At 59.4% G+C, this 16,391-nt stretch overlaps 1 long non-coding RNA gene across 1 annotated transcript; it reads right to left on the reverse strand.

The window, feature by feature from the left end:
- Positions 1–6,612: 6,612 nt before the first annotated feature.
- Positions 6,613–8,696, reverse strand: LOC112677093 (uncharacterized). The gene is made up of 2 exons (XR_003146842.3): positions 8,524–8,696; positions 6,613–7,435 (listed from the first exon to the last, which is right to left on the reverse strand). It is a non-coding gene; the product is annotated as an uncharacterized LOC112677093 (long non-coding RNA).
- Between the last annotated feature and the right edge of the window lie 7,695 nt (positions 8,697–16,391).

Here is a 16,391-nt window from a genome sequence, read left to right on the forward strand (position 1 = left end):
GCAGAAAGAATGTGAAAAAACAAAAACAAAAGAGACAAAGCAAAAACAAACACAAAAGCAAACAGAAGGCACAATAGAGGAGAGGAACACTCCACAGAGTGTTGAGTGGGGCATCGGGCTGAAACCGTGCATTGGGAGCTGGCAGTGAGGGTAGCTCCAGGGCTGGCGCTCCCTGAGGGCTGCTGGGTCCCAAGCTGGCTCCATCTCTTCTGCAAAAGGAGGTGCAGAGCTGGCTCCAGGTCCCCAGGTGGTGGATCCTGCCCTGGCTCTAGCTTGCTTTCTGGAGCCCCTGCAGGAGGCGGGCACTAGAGGCGGAGCTGCTGCTGCAGGAAGCATGACGCGGACTGATGGAAATGCCTGTAGATCCCGAGCTGGCGTTGCTTCTGCTGCTGCTTCTGCGGCTGGATCGAGATCTTCAGATTGTAGAGGATCTGTGGCTGCAGCCACCACGAGCTGCTGAGGCGACCATGAAGCTGCAAGAGGAGATCAACATGTCTGCCTTCCAGAAGGGCCTTTCCAGAGTAGGAATATCCCACTGCATTTTCTAGAAGCCTGCCGCCAAGATCCCACCATGGAACGTCTCCCCGACTGCCATCCCCCAGCTGGGTGCTCTGAGCCCAACTGTGGCTCCTGGCCCCACCCCAGCCTCTGGGGGCGCCTCCCTGTGGGTCCCAGCACCCACCCCTGCCCAGACACCCCAATTCCCCAGCCCCAGGCTTATCACCCTCAGGCTCGGCCTCTGTTAGCTCCTCCTCTAGGACCAGAGTCCGGTGTAGGACCTGGACCAGGTACAGTGGCTTGGGCAGTGTCACAGGCCTTCCCAGACAAGCCCCGGTCCCTTGTGAGGGGAGCCATGTGCGGCTACTCTGGGTCGGATTCCATGCTGGCCCTGCTGGGCAGCCTGGCACAACTGCCCCTCGGTAAGGGTTGAAGTGGGGTCTGCCAGCCTCCTTTCCACTTCATTTTTGATGTTCTGCAGAGAGGGGGACGGGCAGCCGCCCAGAGACCTCACAGCCCCGCCCGGCCCTCCTCCCTGTGCTGCTGCCCACTCCCCCTGTGCTCCCAGATCACACACAGACCTGGGTGTGCACAGCCCTGCACCCGGGACGCAGCGATCCATCCATGCAGGGCCGGGGTCAGCCCTGGGCCGAAGGGCACGGCCCCCCCACCCCATCCCACCAGCCAGCCTGCACCTGGGGAGTGACCACCACCTGCCCACCAGGTTCTGACCCCTCATCAGCCTTCTCCCGTTCGCATGCCACATGACCCCTGCCGCCTCCCACATGCACCCTCGGGGAGGGGACCCGGGGCTGCAAAGGTCTGGTCAGAGGGGTGTGGGGCTGGCGGGATGGCCCTGGGGTCCCGTGTTACCTTTCGACCCTATTTTCTAAGTGGCCAGAGGCGTCGGGGAGCCCTGCCAGGACACTCCCCGCGGGTGGCACTGCTGGCAGGGCGTGCAGTCCTCCCTCTGCAACATCCAGACATGTGGAAGCAGCAGGAAAACATGCTCTTGGATAGATGATCTCCAACCAAGTGAGCATGTAGAGGCCTGCCTCTGGAATGCGGGTGCCTGGTTACCCGGTTCCAAAACGCGGGGGGGGGTGTCTGGTCAGGGAGGTGAGGTCAACATGGCCTTCTCACCCAACTACTCCTCTCACAGGTGCCCCTGACCGCCCTCCACCCGAGAGGCTCCTTGCTCACCATCCACCCCCACCCCTGTCCACACAGTCTCACCCACACAGCCCCCCCACCCCTGGGCTCACCCTCAGGCTCGGCCTCGTGAGCTCTGCCTCTAGGAGCAGAGTCAGCTTCAGGACCAGCAAGGCAGTGACCCGGGCAGCATCTGGCCAGGAGGACTTCCCCGGCCTTCTCCGGGCCCTGGATCTGGAAACCCTTCCTTGGCTGCACCCATCCTGAGCCTCTACTGGCCTGCACTGGCGGGGTGGTGCCCCTGCCCTCCCTCCAGAAGCTGGAGCAGGTGTCCGCTGCCCAGCCCCCTGCCCATCTCCTGTGTGGCGCTCTGCAGAGACAGTGCCTGGAAGCCCCCCTGGAGGCATCGCAGCCCGCCTGGCCCTCTCCACTGTCCTGCGCCCCGACCTCCTGCTCCCAGGTCGGACACACACGTGTCTGAGGGCTGACAGAGGTCCTCCGAGGACCGGTCCCGCCAGGTGCCCTGGAGGCAGGAGGGCAGACAGCAGCTCAGGGGCCCGGCCCTCCCTCCCACGCAGACCCCTGAGCCCCTGGGGATGCTCCAGCCAGACCCCGGGCCCACCCCAGCCACCCCCAAGGCCACCCAGGCAGGGGCAGGCCTGGGCAGCAGGCAGGCCTGGATGTCCCCACAGGGGGGAGCCCTCCATCCATGGTGTGAGCGCCCCTGCCTGCCTCAGGGGAGCTTACCCCCCTCCCACCTCCCTTGTCTGTCTGGGTCCCCCCTCTGCACTCTAGATGCCAGGAGGGTGGGCAGGGGGCACCGGGTCTGTCCTGTCCCTGCCCTGGCCGCACACAGTAGGTGCTGCTACTTCTCTATGTGAGGGGGAGGCACAGGCGGATCCCCTGCGCAGCCTGCCCAGTGTCCCTGTCAGGGCCCTTCGCCGCCCCGCCCCTGCACCGACAGCTGTCCCACTCCCTTCGGGGCACATGGGGTCTCCTCCTCTCCCTGAAGCTGCTCTGGGTGACGCAGCCCCCACCCCGTCCACTTCCCACATGCCGCGGGGCTGGGGGACTGAGGTGTGAGGCCTGGATGTGAGTGGGGGGCCCCAGGGTCGGGTCAGGACAGGCCGGGCTGGGGTGGGCAGTGGAGGGGCCACTCCCCTCAAGGCACAATCTCAGCCCCCAGCCTCCCCGCTGCTCCCTTGGCTGCGGGACCCCGGCCACAGCTCTCTGACTCCCGTGCTCCTGCACGAGGGGCCCCCACACCTCAGCCCTGCAGCAGGAATCACAGGATGTGGGGGGCAAGGCTCTGCCCCCCCCACCCCCAAAGCCCCGCATGTCCCCCACCTCGGAGACGGGGTCTCTTCGTCCTCGGGTCTCTCAACCTTCTGACAAAGAGGCAGAGGAATCCCTGTGGAGAGGAGGCCACCAGGCCCAGGTCCAGGGCTCCCGGTGACTCCCCGACTCGAGCGGCAGCTCCGAGCCCAGGGAGCTGTGTTCTGCCGCAGACGCTGAATCATGCACAATGTCCTGAAGGGGCCTCGTGTCCATTTGGCGACTGAATGAAGCCCACCCAGCAGCTTCCAGGTGGCTGAGTGGGTCTGGGGCCCCCTGCCAGCCCCCAGGGCTCCCTGCTCTGGGACACCCAGGATGGGGCCCCGGATGGAATCTGCGACCTCGTCACAGCCAGACTGTGAGGACAGTGGCTTTGCCCCGACACAGGATCCGGGGCCTGAGGCAGAGAGCTTCTCCGGGGCGGAAAGGACCCACCTCAGCCCTGGGCCCTCCGTGGGCGGCCACAGGACAGGTGACATAGGAGAGGGCGCTGCCCTGGCTCCAGCAGCTCCCAGGGTGGCAGCACGGACCTCCACACCCTCGGGCTCTCACCACCTGCAGGGCTGACTCATTGTCACTACGGGGCTGAGCTGTGGACAACGGAGGGACACTTCACAATATAAACCGTGCAAAAATATTCCTGTCGCCTCCTGAAGGGCAACTGTTTGTGAACAGGTGATTCGGATCATCTTACACGTGTGTGAAGAGTGGTTTGTCCCTGGTCAGGGCTGGGGCTGACCGGGGTGGGGAGGGTGTGTTTGGACGGAGGGAGCGGCCCAGACTCCTTGGGTTGAGGTCATGGCCACATGAGGGGCAAAGCCCTTGGGGAACCCCGGGGAGTCAGTCTCCTGGATGACCTGTGGCAGGAGGCCCTCCCTTGGCCCTCCCCAAGCCAGGGTCTGGGGACCTCTCCACATCACAGCCCCCTGAGCTCCCCGGCCCCTGGTTGGTGGCATGGCACTCATCACACCGTGGTCCTGAATCCCGACCAGCACTCCGGGTCATTGTCCTGGTGGCCGCCCCCAGCACCGTCAAGTCACCAGGTGGTCAGGGTGCGCCCCCGCCGGGGCCCAGAGGTAGATAGAGCGGGCTCAGCAAGCACTGCAGCAGCAGGGGGAGGGCTGGGGGCGACCCTCCTCTCCTCACCCGGAGGCGGGCCCCTGCCTCTCTCTGGCCTTAAGCACACTCACCTTCTCCTTTGGCTGCCTGGGCTCTCCTGGGGTTCATCTCCAGGGTGGCAACCTTGCAGGTCCCCTCCTGCCAGGATCATCCTTCTCTGTCGGTTTACAAGTAGCCCCCAGGGCCCCCTAGATGTTCTTGGAGCACCCCAACCCCACCTGCCTGTCCCAGAAGCCCGCCCGTGCCTTTGGGTCCTTAGTGCCCTGAAAGTGTCTTGCTCAGTGTGGCTGCGCGTCCAGGTTGCTATTCACTTGGCAGGGGCTCCCCCCCTCCCCCGTCCTGTGTCCCCAGCACCCCCAGTATCAGGAGCATAGCGGTGACCAGTAACAAGTCCCATTACCCCTGGGTTTTCACCAGCCTTCACCCTGCAGCATTCCAAGGGAGCCTCTGGGGACAGGGGATGATGAGGGCCAGGTGGGCCACCAGCACAGTATCCTCGGTGGTGTGGGTGGGGGCCGCTGCCCTGCACCCAGCCCCTACATCCAGGGCAGGACGGGGGCCTCCTCGTGTCGCTGACTATGCTGCCCAGACCTGAGTAGTCCCGGGGGTAGCCTGGGCCGCCCCTCCCCACAGGGCCTGCTTCTGCAGCCTGGCATGCCTCTGTCCCCCCACCCCACCCCCAGGAACCGCTGCTCACAACTGGGTTGTATACTGTGTTTGCATTTTGAGGTCTCCTGGCTCCTCTCTGCAGCTCCGAGCGGTGGGGGGCCAACACCTCCCTGAGACCTCAGGGCCATGTCCTTCCCGCAGCGTGAAGTACCATCTGGTAAAAGCCACAGAGGGACCCTCAGGTCACCTTCCTGAAATCTGGATTTTCATTCTGAAGTGTGCAAGTTAAAGCGGTGCTGGTCAGCCGGTGCTCCCTTCCCTGCACCTTGTAAATCTCATGGGCACATGGCACCCGCAGAGGACAGCAGGGACGCCCTGCCATGCACCCTCACCTGCCCCAGGAAGAGGCCAGGTGGATGCCGGAACCTGTCTCCCTGTGCCTGTGTTTGCACGGGACGTGGACTAGCACGGGCGGGCAAGTGTTCACGTACAGGAGGGCTGCCTGGTCCCAGATTTCACCCTGGATGCCCCCCTGCAGAGGCCCCCAAAATGAGCAGGCATCACTGGAGTGACATAGACCATCCAGGTAATTTTACCTCAACCTGCCAGGTCAGACCACCTCAGGAATAATATCAGGCTGGGTCTGTCCAGCCGCTGGGCATGATGCCTTGCTCTCAACTGAGTGACCTGGATTTCCGAGGACCAAACACAGGTGACTTCTGATCTGCGATTGAAGGAGTGCCTGTTCTTGCCCAAGAGCCCTGCTCATGGGCACAGAGCCCTGCCAGCTCCACTTACTGCTGACTCCACACTTCTCTCCTACTTTCCTGGTATAGGTCCCACAATCTCTGTGGGCACTCCAGAACACCTCTCCCCCACCTGGCCTGGACACTGCAGAATTCACCTTCCCTGCAGGCACCAGGCCCCTGCAAACATCCTGGGCCAGGGACAAGGCCAGCTCCCACTCACAAGGCCTGGAGTAGCTCAGATGGGGCCCAGATCTCAGTACTGGGGACACTGCCACTCCATGACCTCCCCTAACTCCAACATGGAGGAGATTGGCATGAGCTGTGACCCAGAGTTCCCAGATGGCCAGGAAAAGTGGCTGACTGTCCAATCCCTTCTCCCGACAGCCCTTCCAATTGCTAGGGATCCCCCACTCCACCTGCACAGAAGGGGCCAGGAAACCCCAGCTCCTAAATGGAGCTTCTAGAAGCCCTGGAGCTGGACCCCAGCCTGGAGTGCTCTGCAGGATCCAGAGAATCTACTGATCATACCGATCCCCCACCCCAGTGTCTGCTTCCTCATCATCCCTGTGATTTCTGGCACAACTGTGCCAACACAGCTCCTCCTCCTCTTGGTCCTCCTCTCTGAGAGCAGGCCTCTTCTGAAAGGCTCCTTGTAAAGGATCCCAATAGGACTTCCTGGAAAGGGGGATGTCATAGCCCCCTGCTCTGCATAGGAGGAAAGTGCAGCAGGACTCATCTAGAGACCGAAGAAGGTCCAAACCAATTGCAGACTTACAGACAAAGCCGGGTTCAGAGGAGGAGCCAGCTGCAGCACTGATCTAGCTTGAGCTCCAAAGTTCCATCCCATGCCCATGTTAGAGCACTTCTTACAGCAGCTTCTGTGGACAGGTATCTCGAGGACAAGCTCCTGAGGTAGATGAAGCTCTAGCAGCAGCTCTCACATTGAAACTGGACCAGAAAACACTAGACCCAGTTCAAATTCGAATGCCAGAAAGGAAATTTGATCACCAATTCCTGTGAAAGCACCAGAGATACTTCTCTAGCACCAGATCTAGAGCTAGAACCAGCTCAAGTCACTCTCATGTCCAGTACTAGCTTTGCCTCCAGTTCCCAGCTGGAGCCTGGCAAGCTCCAGAGCCAACACCAGCCACAAGATTTATTTCTTTATTTGAGAGAAAGGGTGTGTGCACATGAATGGGGGTAGGTGCAGAGGGTTAGAATCTCCAATCAAACTCCCCTCTGAGGGCAGAGACCAATGGGTCCTAGATCTCAACACCCATGCATTCATGACCTGAGCCCAAACTAAGAGTCAGATACTCAACCAAGTGCCCCAGGTGTTCCTCCTTCCCTGTAATTGAGAATTCTATTTCTATTTTCTTGAGAGCATGTATCATGAAAGGGTTTGGATTTTGTCAAAGCTTATCCTACAACAACTAAGAGGATGTGTCTTACTGATGTAGCATAGGACGTTGATTAGTATAGAGAACAGCCTTTGTCTCCCCGGCCTAAATCATACTTGGTCATGATGTAGAGTCCTGTCAATGTGCTGCTAGAATCTTGTTTGCTAGGATTTTTCTATCTCTCTTCATAATGGATTCTGGGCTGCGGTTGCCTTTTCTCAAAGATGTTTGTCAGTCTTTAGAATCAGGACAATGCTGGCATTCTAGGGTGAGTCGGGAAGTGTGCCCTCCTCTTGTACTTTTTGCAGAATTTCAGAAGCATGAGTATTATGTCTTCTTCAAATGTGTGGGACACATCAGCATGGAAAGCATCAGGTTCTGGGCTTTACTTTGTTGGGAAGTTCTCATGACTGCTTCCGTCAATGTACTAATTATAGGTCTACTCAGGTTTTCCATTTCTTCTGAGTCAGTTTTGGTAGTTTGTGTGCTTCTAGAATTATCTACGTCACTTCAGTAGGCAACTGCCGGTATAAAATGCTTCCATTTTTGTCTCCTTGTGAATTTTGGTAAAATCTGCAAAAGAGAGAACTGTTCTTGTCACTGATTTCTTCAAGTGTTCTTCTCTTCCATTTATGTCCATTCCAATCTTCATAATTTCTTTTGCTGTAGTAACTTTGATCTCCTACTGAATCAGAGGAACCTTTTTTTTAAATTTTTTTTATTTATTTATTCATAGACACAGAGACACAGGCAGAGGGAGAAGCAGGCTCCACGCAGGGAGCCCGATGTGGGACTCGATCCCGGGTCCCCAGGATCACACCCCAGGCTGCAGGCGGCACCAAACCTCTGTGCCACCGGGGCCGCCCTCAGAGGAACCTTCTAACCATTCCTGCGGCACCAGCCAGAGGGCAACTTTCCAGGTCTGGGATGTTGGGTAGAGAAGCAATTACAGACTGGACTGGGTCAGGCTACCTGGGCAATTACTACCTTAATAGGCATTCCAGGCCAGCAACAGACTGACCTGGATTCTGAGGAACCACTCACTCAGGCACCTTCTGTGCTGTGGGAACAGGAAGACTAGCTACATTTTGCCGGGAAGCACTGCCCACGGGCAGGAAATGCTGCATGGCTGCGGGCACTGTCTCTGGGCACTTCCTTCACACCTTCCCCTGTGTGTTCCAGGTCCATCTGTGGCCACGGACACCCGAGAGCACCCATTCACCCATGGTGTCCAATCCATGCAAAGTCAGCCAGCCCTTCAGTTCTGCCACCAGACCCCCAACACAGCACCCAAGACCCAAAGGAGCTCTCACTCCAAGTCCTGTGGCCAGCTCAGATGCAGCCCCTCCTTGGTTGCAGGGACATTGCCTGCCCGCTCTGCATGTACTCAGCCAGCTCCCTCAGCCCCTTGTAGAGGATGAGACCCACATGGGCTTTGTCCCAGAGTCTCCTGGTGGCCAAGACAAGAAGGTGACTGTCCTGCCCTTTCTCCCTGACAGCCCTTCCTGGGGCCTGGGGCCCCAATCCACACCCACAAAGGGCCAAGAAGACACAGTCTCTAGAAGCCTCTGAGCTAGATGCTGGCAGGGGGTGCCCTGCACAATCCAGAGTTCCCACTGAACTTTCCTTTCCTCAACTTCCAGAGTTGACCTCCCAGTTACCTCTGGAAACCGCAGGCACCAGCTAAGCTTCACGCAGCACCTCGTCCTCCTCAGCTTCCACCACACTCCTGGCAGCTTCAGGCTCACAGGAGCTCTGTGTCTCAGGATCTGCATACATGGCTCCTCGCTGCAGCTCTGCATGCAGCAGGTGGGCGATGATGCCTGAACCGTGTCAGCCCTACTGTGAAGATCGGCAAAAGGTACAAGAGTGTCCTGGTGAACTGGCAGGTGGGGAGTCCCTCCGGTAGCCTCACTCAGGCCTCTCTGAGTACTGGCCTCACTGGAGCTGCTACCCTGACCAGAGGCCATCTCTGGATCTTCCAGGCAGCATGTCCAGGGCTGGGCAGAGGCAGAAGACCACATGGACACCACTCTGCACAGAAGGAAACTGAGGCAGCTGCCTCATCCCTGGCAGTGGCTTGGTGATCCATGCTTGAGTGGGGGCAATAACATGCCCACAAAGCTCCCTCCACATCTAGGAGGAGTGGCTCTGGTAAGACTGTCCAGACTATGTCCCCTGGGCCTCCAAACCCCCTGACTCCTTGCCCAACCTCCAGAGATCCCTGCATAATCTGGTCCAAACAACCCTCCACAGTGTGCACCCCTCACCCCTTCCAGCCTCCTAGGACTTACTACCCAGGGATGCCAAAGTCTTTGTTTCTCAGAGCCCCCTGCCACCACTGCCTGTCCCCATGGCCCCCTCCAGGTTGGCCTCACCTCCAAGCCTGGCCTCAGAGGCCACTTCCTCAGACCTGTATGCAAGCTCAGACTTTAGGCCAGATTGCCCTGGGTTCACACCCCCAGCAGGGCCATGTCACAGCCCTGTGACCGGGAAGCTCCTGTGGTAGCTCCTGGGACCTCCGTTTCCTAGTTTGAGAATGCTGTCAGTGACTCCTGCTTGAGGAGGGTGTGTTGGGGACTAAAGCAGGAGATGAAGGTGTCCAAAGTATTGGACTGTGGGGCACTTGGGGGCTGCCAGGAACAGAGGGAGGGATGTAGAGGAGGAAAAGGCAGCCTGACCTTCTCCCCGCCCAGACTGGAGGCCACCTCCACCTCCCCTGACCCAGTCATGAACCCACGTGGCACGTGGGGGCCAGGATGGCAGGTGGGAGATATTTCCTGTCTCTCTGTCCCTAGGTCTCCATATCCACTCAGGCCAGCGGCCCTGCCTGGCAGGACTGGAGGTGGCCCCAGCCTAAGAGGATGTGAGTCAGGTCACTGAGCACAAGGACTGGAGACAAGGACTCATGGGACTAACCCCTCAGCGACCCCATGGCGGTGCATGCCCGCTGCGAGGTGGGGTCCCATGCACATGCTTTCTGCTGGTCTGCGTGCACCTGTGCAGGATCCACCGGCCTCCAACCGTTGGTGAGACAACAGCGCCCAACCAGAGTGCTCTGCGTCAAACCCTCTCAAACGGTAGGTGCCACCTAGACACGCTGAGCGACATGATGATGTTCCTCCTCCAACCCCTCCTGGGGCAATTGGGAACCTAAGTCAGGAGAGACAGGGACTGGCCTGGGACCCACCGGGTGAGCAGAGGCTGGAGAAGGGTCCTCTTCCTAGGCCCAGACTTCACCTTCCTGGGGAGGGGGGATTTCCTTTGGGGATGAGAGCCCCTAAGGTCCTGGGTGACCCCTGCGCACCGCTCCCATATGGGGCCCTTTCCTCTGAGCATCCTCGTGTGGGCCCAGGTACAAGGTTGTGCCTGCACACACACGAACTAGCTCCCCAGGTGGGATCAAAGGAGGAGTGGACCCTGGGGGTGATAAGGGGGAAAGAAGGAAGAGGTAGGAGGCAGCTGGACCGTGGGATGAGGGCATTGACTCCTGGGAACTGCCCAGGACCGTGGCATGAGGAGGGGAGATGCCAGGCTGAAGGTCAGTGGGTGCCCAGGGTGCCTCGCCACGGGCACCCACGCTCTAGAGCAGCCCGGCCCTTCCAGTTCACTTGGCTGGAGATGCTCAAATAAGCAGCCTACTGTCCTGCTGTGACCTCGTGACCCGGGATGTGTTCTCAGGAAGCCCGCAGTGAGAGCCTTTTCCATGCTACAGACTGTAGGTGACCTGTCACCTCGATGGCTCCGCCATGTGCCTGGAGGGGCCCACAAGGAACACAGAGAGGCCCAGTCCAGCCAGACACTGCTGTGATCCCACCGAGCAGCCCCATCGCCCTCCTTTGTGTGTGTTTGTAAGTAAAGAGGGGTCATGTAGGGTGCGCCCACCCTGAGCAGGAGAAGGCTGATGAGGGCACAGATGCTTGGTGGGCAGGTGCTGTTCACTCCCCAGGTCCAGGCTGCCTGGTGGGATAGGGTGGGGGGGGCCGTGCCCTTCTGCCCAGGGCTGACCCCGGCCCTGCAAGGATGGGTCGCTGTGTCCCGGGTGCAAGGCTGTTCACACCCAGCTCTGTGTGTGATCTGGGAGCACAGGGGGAGTGGGCAGGAGCACAGGGAGGAGGGCCGGGCGGGGCTGTGAGGCCTCCGGGTGGCTGCCCGTCCCCCTCTTTGCAGAGCACCGCAGAGGCTGGAGGTGAGAGGTGGGGGACACCAGGTCCCACCTCCCTCCAGTGGTACAGTTGTGCCCCGCCCCCCAGCAGGGCCAGCGTGGACGTGGGGACGGAGTCTCCACAGAGTGGTCTCCAGGCCACCGTCCCTGGTCATCCTACACTGAACTCTGGTCCTAGAGCCGGAACTCACGGAAACTGACTTCCAGAGTGAGAAGCTGGGGCAGGGTATCTGTGGGTGTCTGGGCAGGGGTAGGGGCTGGGCCCCACGGGGAGGAGCCTCAGAGGCTGGGGTGGGGCAAGGAGCCAAGACTGGGCTCAGAGCACCCAGCTGGGGTACAGCCGTAGGGGAGACATCCTGGGGGTGAGGTTCCTTCTTGGCTGCGGCCCCTCTGGGAGGCCCTCGACTGGGTCTGTCCCTACAGGGGCTCACAGAGAGGCAGGCATGTGGGGGGTCTCTCTCCTCTCACACAGGGTCACCATCTGACCCCTCAAAGCCCCTCTCACGACCCCTCTCACAGAGGTGGAGCAGCCAGGACCAGGGGTGGGAGCCTGCACCCCTCCAGAACCTGAGGACTGTCCTACAGCCAGAGGGCCCCCTGCAGAGGCTGCTCCTGCATCTGGAGCTCTGGGGGGAGAGGGGCTGTCCACAGAGACTCCTGCAGGGGCCCTGGAGCCAGCAGGTGTCCTGACAGGGGTGCAGGGACAGGTGCCACCTGTACAGGGAGAGCTCCTGGCTCCTGGTCCCCCTCCTCCTGCAGGAAACCAGGCCCTGCTCTGGATGGGGTAGACCCGCAGGGGGCGCCAGCTGCCACCACCCTGAATGTACCTCCTGCTCCACAAGGTCACCCTGATGTCCCCCTAGGAATGTATCTGTGACCCCCTGGGTGCCTCAGCGGTTAAGTGTCTGCCTTCGACTCAGAGCGTGATCCCAGGGTCCCGGGATCAAGTCCTGCATCGGGCTCCCTATGAGAAGCCTGCTTCTCCATCTTCCTGGGTCTCTGCCTCTCTCTCTGTGTCTCTCATGAATAAATAAATAAAACCTCTAAAAAAAAAGAAGAAGAAGAAAGAAGAAAGAAGAAGAAGGAGAAGGAGAAGAAATGTTCTTCTTTATTATGGTTTCTCTTAGGGGCAGGATTTTTTGTTTTTTTCTATTTCACTTTTTTTTTAGAATCATACATTTTAGGCTTTAAATAAAAGTACATTTTATTTAACTTCACTATTTACTAGCATGAATAAAATTTAGAATGCCCTGCATCTACTGTGTAGTCACAGAATATCTCAGTCCCCAAAGGACACCCTGACCCAGAAGCCCTCCCTGCCCATTTTTCACCCAGCCCAGCCCCTGGAAGCCTAAGCTGCTTTCTCTCTCTGTTCCTTTAAGTGTTCTGGATGTTCCCTGAAGTGGAATCACCCAGGAGGTACCTTTGGCTGCCCACAGATTTTCAAACAGGACCCCGTATGTGTGTGTGTATTTGACCCAGAATTCCCCTATTTCGGTACTGAAATCCCTGAAGGATGAAAGAGGAGATCATAACAGAGGCCCCTTGAATAAATATGGGCACACTCTAGTGGTCGAGACCCTGATCCTTCTGGGACCCCACAGCCAGACCCCAGGCAGGAGCCCAGACAGTGGGTTCCTCCTGTGGCCAACACAGAAACAGGGGAATTGCAGAAAGCTGGAAGACACCCCTCGGAGGGCAGAAGCATTGTCACAACCCAAGGCCAGAGAAAGGTTTCACAAGCCTCTGGTGCAAACACTGCTCCATGTCCATGGGGTCTACAGGAACAGAGACCAACACACGCACGTGCAAGGGGAGGGGAGGACGCAGGGAGTATGTGTCAGAGACGGGAGCTCCCGGGGAGGGACTCTGGCAAAGGAAACCCTATGGGGCAGCGCTGGTCACCCTCAGACCGGCAGGTACATGGTGCGGGGACCAGCGGCCCCTGGTGAGGACGTGAGGGAACAGAGGCCCCCGCAGGTCACTGGAGAGAAGGGTGACGGCACCCGTGTCTGGGAGAACAGGGAGCAGCACCCATCCCAGCCAGCAGGTGCACACATCACCTGCCGTTCTCGGCCTCAGACTCACCCCCCGGAAACCCTGGCACGGTTTTTCAAAGGTGTATTTTCAGGAGCCTTCATCACGACGGTCGGGGAGATGGCAGGGAAGGGACAACACTGGTGCCCGAGGAGGTGGGTGGCATCCCCGGTCCCAGTCCCCCTGACTGGAGGCCCTGTAGCTACTGTCACCGCACCCCTCAGGGCACAGATCCGGGAAGGCCCTCCTGAGTCCCCTCCTGCCACCCGGCCCCTGGGCACCTTCAGAGCTGTTGGAGGAGGCGGTGGAGAGGATCCAGGATGACGGCAGGTCCAGGAGAAGGAAGGTCCGTACGGGGAGGACCGCTGCTCAGGGCCTGTGCCACCATCCAGGGCCGGGGCTGTGATGTCCTGGGACCTCACCCCAAATACTAGCTCCTGGCGTATGGACCCCACTTCTGTGGTTTCCCTTCCCCCATCCACCCTCTTTCCCTTTCATCCCATCCTTCCTCCCCTCCCTTCCTCTCCATCCTCCCTCCCTCTCTCCCATCCTCAGTAGACCCAGAGGATCTGGGTCCCTGCTGTGCACCAAACACTGGGGGTTTCAACAGTGTGCACCCCCGCCCCCAATGCCCCCCCCCCCACATGACACTCAGGTCCACTGTGGGAGGTGACAGGGGCAGGCCTCAGGGTTAGCAGCGGTGATGAACACCAGGAATCTGCTCCTGAAAACAGAGGCCCTTGCACAAACAAAAGAATGAAGACACTCAAGCTGGGCACTTCCTCTAGAAGAATCTAGTCTAGTGAGGACAAGTAAGTATATCCTAGACTCCATGCAATGTGTGTTACAATGGCTCATACACACTGATTCCTGGAACCAACAGAGTCCCTCATCCAGTGTTGAGTGGGGTTTTGTGACACAACTTTTCTGACCAAATGACAGCGTTTCTGCCAATATCTCCAGGGCCTTTTGTTCTCCCAAGGGTCCCTGTGATCCTCTGACCCGGACGTCATCCCCCTTGGGAAGCTCGGTCCTGCTGTCTTCCTTGTGTCCTGCCTCTTCTGGGCCCCCTCAGGGACCTCCCCAGCCAGGGACACCCTGGCCAGGACTCCCCACATCCCTCCCTGGACCTCATGAGTCCCGTGCTTTGTGCGAGGCCTGTGCAGTCCCGCAGTGGCCACTTGGCATCTCTCCTTGCAGCGCCAGCGTCTTCCGGAGCTGGCCTCCTCTGAGGACTCTGGGGGGCCAGCCTCTGACATGTCAAGGGCATGGGCACACGAGTCTGGAGGGTCCAGAAGGTCTGCTCCCAGTCCCAGCATGTGGAGTGTGGGCAGAGAGAGGTCCCCCAGCAGCGGGGAACTTGGGTCAGAGAGCCCGAGGGAGGAGAGGGAACAGCGGGGGCCTGGCCCTCGGGCCCAGTGGGAGCCCACTTCCCACCCACACGGGCTCTGTCCCCAGGGCTGGAGGCCGTGTCTGCCTTCCAGGCTGCAGGCTGGCAGCTGCTGGCAGGAGCGCAGGCCCCCTGGTGCAGGAGGGAGCCCTCAGGCAGGGAGGGGGCCTACTCTGTGTGTAGCAAGGTTGTAAACAAGGAACAGAGAGGGTTAGGGGCATCCACAAAGTGCTCAGCGGGCGAGTGACCCAGCGTCCACTGTGGTAGAGCCTGGAGCCATGCCCCGGGTGCTTGATAACAGGGAACCCCCCGCACCATGAGCATCTGCCTCCCCTTGCCACATGGGGGTCTCGACCTGGGTCCCCCTCTCCTGCCCGCCCTGCATATCACATGTGTGGTAGGACCCCCAACGGCCACCGCGGGTGAGCCACGGGGTGTAGTCACCCCAGCTGCCTCTACATGAGCCGGAGCCCGAGGGCAGAACTGGATTCATCTGTGTGGGAACCTCTCCCATGGGGACTGGGGTTCCCCCGGCTCTGAGCAGAAATTGAGGTGCCAAGGACTCTCCTGGGTTGTAAGTAACAGCCAGGTGTCCCTGCTCTGAGGGCACAAGGCCGCTCCTTCCCTGCATGTCCTCCCTTTTGGCTGGTTCACCTTCTCCTGAGCAGGGATGTCAGAGGCCCTGGGATATCTCAGTCCCCTCCCCACACACACACCGTGGCCGATGCCACGTCCAGAACACACTTCACATCCAACACCAAGTACACACATGCGCACACACACTCCATGAGACCCTGACTCTTCCTGGGAGAGCGGCTCTCTGACATTCTCTATCTGCATTAGAAACCTCGGTCTATTCCTCTAAGTGGGTTTGTGGCCCACCAAGCGGTGGTATCGGCCAGGGACCCCAGAGCCCCCTGCTGCACCCTGGAGGCATCTCCTGTGGGGCTCTCAGCTACAGGCAGATGTGCCCATATGTGCAGGGGACACCTGGGCGCATGTCTTTAGGCCCTTCCTCTGGTTCCTGGAAGGAGACAAAGTGGATCAACCGGGAGGGCATCTCATGCCAGGAGTCACATGCCAGGAAGAGAGCAGACCTCTCCCTGCGCTCGGGAGGGAGTGTCCACTCCCTTGGCCGCCTCGAGGGCTCCAAGTTTCAGGGTTTGGGGAGGAAACCGTGTGGGCTTGGTAGTTGGGAGATGACATTGATTTACTTATATTGTTTTCACATGACGAAGGAGGCTGGACCTTTGTCGCTCTTGGCCATTTCCAAAGCGCCAGCCCTTCTCTCTAGCCTGGGGTGAGCCTGCGGCGCTCACAGGCCTCTCAGAACATGCCCTGGGTCCTGTCTGGGTCCGGGTTCTATGCCCGTGCCCGGCCGGGCAGCTCCTCTCCTGGATGCAGGGCCGGGGCTCAGATCTGTGCCTGTGGGGTGCTGTCCTGTTCTCTCCCCGGGTCTGCTCCAGGGTACAAGCATGCTGACCTCAGAAGACCTTGGTGGATCTGCTCCCCGTGACCAGACTGATGCCAAACAGGGGAGCAGTGGGTTCTGCCTGGGGCCAGGCCAGGCCTTAGCTAGTGTGGCATGATGGGACTTTGATTAACGAATGACCCTCAAAATTCAATAAAAAAAGAGTGGGGGGAGGGGTTGCCTGAGTGGCTCAGTTGGTTAAGCGGCTGCCATCAGCTTGGGTCATGATTCTAGGGTCCTGGCATGATCCTGGGGTCCTGGGATGGAGTCCTGCACAGGGCTCCCTACTCAGCAGGGAGTCTGCTTCTCCCTCTGCCTCTGTAGCTCTCCCTGCTCATGCACTCGCTGGCGCTCTCTCTCTGTCTCAAATAAACAAATAAAATCTTTTAAAAATTTAGAACAAGAATGCCCCTCAGATTCAGCTGGCTTCCAGGTAGACTGAGCACCAGGCTGCACCCCCCCTTGT

The sequence above is a fragment of the Canis lupus genome, chromosome 9 (assembly GCF_003254725.2).
Source record: "Canis lupus dingo isolate Sandy chromosome 9, ASM325472v2, whole genome shotgun sequence".
NCBI classification, from domain to species: domain Eukaryota; kingdom Metazoa; phylum Chordata; class Mammalia; order Carnivora; family Canidae; genus Canis; species Canis lupus.